We start from the raw sequence: 4,887 nt of genomic DNA, 5'->3' as shown, positions 1-4,887 counted from the left end.
AAAGTGTAAAAGAGCACATCTCAGTGGAATTTGTTTCCTGACTTTATATCCAGTCATCAATAGAAAGGACGCTGTGCACTTGCATGCTCAATCATAAAAACCAAGGACAATGGCTGTTCCACTACCGTATACCAATGACAAAGAGAGCAAAGCCTCATGCACACCTGCTCCACCATCATCATGATGGCTAGAGACTGCAATTAACAGCGAGGTGCAGACACACATTACCAGAAACACATGCATGGCCACACCTTTCCACAAAATGAAATGGCCCACTGAAACCTTCACTGTAGGTCCTTCAACACTGTGCTCCGCACACTCATTGATTCAATTACAGGTCAGAGGTCACAAGACAGTCCCATCCTACCACAATATACAATAGGACCTCCCCCACTCACTTTTCCCCATCCTCCCAGCATTTCCCTCATTCATTTATCCTCCTCTCTTCACACCCCTCTGCTCAGCTGTCATCTCTCACTTCGTCTCCTCTAAATGGCTATTGACTGTGCTCACAGAGCTCTCGCTCTTTGTCTGTCTCCATCACAAATGTGTCTGCCAATCACAGGCTTATGTTCTTTGTATATTCACTTCCCTGCTCTGACCAATCCTATATCTAAGAGAAATAGCCAAGTAGTGCACCATCTTTTTGTTAGTTTTAAACTGAAACATATTTCCATCACTTTGCTCTCCTCCTCTTCTGGTATTCCATACCGTTCCAAGAGTTGTTGCTGCAGTTTTCGACTAATCTATTTTCTCTGCGGTTGCCCTTTTCTCAATCATTGCCCTCTCTCCAAGCTTTCTCTCCTACGCTCATCCACTGTTACTCACTCAGTCTCTCTCCTACTCTCTCCTTTATTCTTTCCTTATTCCCTCTCCCCTTCACATGGTAAGTCTCTAGCTCTTACCCTGAGGGAAGCATTCCCTTTCAACTCACTGGACCTGCAGAGGAGAAAAATCTATTCCTCTCCCTCTGTGTCACTGCACTGTGTTTGTCTTTGGTAACTGGCCAGGGAAGTCTATCCTGCGTGTGGCAGTCACTGTGTTACTGTGTCACTGTGTCAACATATGGCTGGCTTTGTGATACAAGGCACAGTAACATTACTCATCTCCCCAAAAATATTTATTGGCCATTCAGTGATAGGTGTGAGGGGGGAAAAAAATCGACACAGCATTGTATCGCAATATTTTGCATGGCAATATTATATCCATGCAAAGATGCCAAGAGCTAATCTTTAGAATTAGGCCTATATAAATTATTAATACTGCAAATACACATTACATGTTATGTAGCTCACTGTAATAACAAAATCAATTTTTCAGTCCACTAGACACATTTTTTTGTCAAATAAATGTCAAAAATCAGTATCAGAGTTTGTATTTTTTCTACAACAAAATCCCTGTCTTTTCTGTCTTCTCTTTTTGTGATACCTGGGAAAACAGTCTCAAATGTTTAACAATTCCTCCTGCATTCAGGGACTTCTATAAAAGTTTGAACAGCAAACCTATCTTCTTTTTAGACACCCAGTCAAAGGTGAAGGATTCGATTTAAATACCTCTTGTAACTGTATACTGCTGAACAATTCCATTTCACTGGGAAATATGTTACAATACAGAAGCTAGAGATGCTCATACTTTATAATTACAATAATACTGTATTGCGACTTAAGTATCATAATAATATAGTGTTGTGGGGCCTTTAGTGATTCCCACCCCTATTCACTAGTGTTTATAATGGTATTGGGCAAAGTATTTTATATATTCGAGCTCACACAAAATCTTCCCCAGTGTTTACATAAAACAGTCAAATCAAAATAAGAAAAAAGTCAAAACACTTATTTTAAATCCTGGTGCCGAGGAAAGGATACACGTATATACACATACACCCCCCATACTGACAACCACACACCCCACACAGACAAGGCCATGCCTCATTAATCTATCACTCCAACAAGCACTCCCTCACACCCTCACCCCTCTCCTCCACTATGCATTTGCTACTTGTCCTGCACGAGTGCACCAGATTTACTACCTCTCTGCTCACCGGCCGAGGTTAGCTTGATATACTGTGAGTCAAAGAGAAAAAAAAAAGAGGATAGAAAAAGAGGAAGAGATGAGAACTGAGATTTTAGCACTCCATGCCCTCAGCACCTCTGCTGATGAGTTTTGCTCTCCTGGCATCAGTCTAGTAAGAGCGGGGAAACTCATCACCTCTCTGGGCAACAGCAAAGGTAATTATGACTAATGAAGTGCAGACTTTTACGGCCAAACATGGGCCTAACTGCATTTTGTGCTCATAATGGCATACAGAGAGACACACTCTACTGCACTGCATAAACATTACCCAGACGCAGAATCAAGGTCACCTCAGCAGATTAGCACAGCCTGTAAATGAGTTCAATTAAACAAGTTGCTAATGACTGCCAGCTAATGACCAAGTGGCAGCTTACACAAAGCAAAGCCTCTGTATAACCTACACTGTGTCACAATCAGCCCATCTACAGGTACATCTATGGATTGTTAGTGTGGCTAAAAATAAATTAAAAATAAAATGTCTAACTGCTCTGAGATTTTATCCATTAAAATAATTCGAACGAATCATTTACTCAGCATGCTTTGTAGTGCTCAACTAATCCTAGGGGATTAATGAGAAGAGATTTTGTAAAGGAAAATAATATTCAGCTAAAATGAAATCAATCACTGAAGTGGTAAAACACACAATGGAGTAATTTCGCTCCACACAATGAAAAGAAGAGGCCACATTTTGATCAGCTAAAAAATCTAGTTGCAATAATTAAACATGAGTAATGAGCTCCTCCATAATTAACCTGCTCCCCAAGCTACACTCTTCTCTATTAGAGAGAAGATCAAGAGAACACCAGAGACAGCGCGATAAGGGTGGGATATGAAATGTTCACACAACAGTGAGTGAGATCAAACCCATTTGCTTGGACCAGGGTGGAAACTTTCCATGCAATTAAATGGCAATTCCAATCATGAATTGGGAGAGGGGAACTCATCATCAGCAGAAGCTGATGGATTATGGTTATGAGCCTGAGCGTTGCTGTCACAGGGCCAAGCTAGGCTCACTCACCACCACCACCCCCTTTGCTCGCCATCATTTACGCCAAGCTATTTAACAAACCATTATGCCACCTCGTTACATTTGACGTCATAGTAGGTTGTTTGACCTGAAGCAGCATATGGGCAGTGAGGTCAGGGAGAGCCGGCGGCAATTAAAGAATCACCATCGTCTTCTGCCTCTGAAGCAAAACATAAACAGATTACAGAAGCCCTCAAGTGGAGAGAGTATTTTGTTTTAGCGGAGATAAGAAAGTGAAATAATGTGTTCACATATTAATCAGCACAACCCTGCACAACCAGAAATAAAACCTCACATACACAAGGGAAACAACCACATAATGAGGAGCCAAAGGTCAATGCAGACCTTAGAACAGAGGAGGGCAAACTGTGGCTCCTCTACAATCTGGTCCTCTGCCAGGATGATTAAAATCTTATATTGTCTTATCTTTTATTTCCCCTTGTTGGACCACGTTTGAACTTTTTGGCATGTATTAAAAATCTTCTTTAGATATTACAAAATGAAGTTAATTCAAATCCATTGGTCAATGTTGGGCCGTTGGTGAGCGTCTGTTGCCCTAGTTTTAGCAGTGTGTCTCGCATCGTTGACACTAGTCAGCCAATCAGATTCAGCATGTTGAATCTGCGTTGGAGACAATGGAGTCCATCAGTGAATGACATCAATCTGATTGGCAGTTTAGCTGAAAACACACAAAGAAAAAAGGGAAGTGAGGAAAGAAACAGCTTAAATCAAGAGGGCTTGAGATCAAAATAGCTATTTTGCCATTCTGCTCTCTTCGCAACGGTTAATAACTGTTTATGTTATTGTTTGCCAGCATATGGTAAACATAATTTGTTCTTTCAACACCAAGTTGTACTGTTAATGTTTTAACTGGCTACCAGTGTCTTGAATCCAGTTTCCCTTTCTTAAATGATGAATACAAACTACCACTGCCTGCTGGTATGGAAATTAATTTCCTCTCACATGGGCGCAGAACGTACGTGCCAGTTGGCCGTTGACTGTAGTCTTTGCTTTGTGTTCAACTGCAACTTTCTGGCTTAGACACAAGCAACAGTCGTCCTTCATTGCCACTAGTTCTGATGTTGATGTTGGTTTCGGCTGTAAAGTCTTAAAATTGAAGAGGCTATAGGTCTAAAAGGTGCTACCGCAGAGATGGAGGCTTGCGTTGGAGTTATGGCAAAAAGACTTCATGCATTAAACAAACTCTTTTATAAACCTAGCCGTTTCATTTTGAACATTTTTTAAATATCCTTAATAATGAAATGATTCAAGATATACAAGCCTGCATCTCGGCTTTACAGGCTGACTGATGACCCGTGTCCAAGAAAATCATGACAGTGTTTCACATGTCTTCCTTGTAGTCAGTGCATTGTGGGAGCAGACAAACTTATCCACACAGTTTCTGTTTCATGGCTGTTGTGGTGTCAGATTTCAACAATATACTCCTTCAGGGAGACAGAAAGTAGTCCAGTGGCTCAGTGAGAAGGCTCTCTATGCGAAGTTTTGGGTTGCAGCCAGCACTATACTACTACTGGAGGTCTAACTCTATAAACAGCTGGCCTCCTTCCCTCGACATAACCACTATGGACTCAAAAGTCCCTTTCATGGGAGAAAGGTTTGGTGGGAATATGAATGAAAATCACAATTCCAACTTGTATAGTATCTGTACAAGACAAGACTCAGAAAGACAAATATAAACCAGCAAAGGTAGAGTTTTTCCTGTGAACTCTCAATGACTGAAGCAGAAATGGACTGTATTTGGAGAGACAGGAAGAGTCACCCTGTGC

This window comes from Plectropomus leopardus, chromosome 7, assembly GCF_026936395.1.
Source record: "Plectropomus leopardus strain MGB_pleo_1.0 chromosome 7, ASM2693639v1, whole genome shotgun sequence".
NCBI classification, from domain to species: Eukaryota; Metazoa; Chordata; class Actinopteri; order Perciformes; family Serranidae; genus Plectropomus; species Plectropomus leopardus.
The sequence above is the reverse complement of the archived record's forward strand: the minus strand, read 5'-3'. Positions refer to the sequence as shown.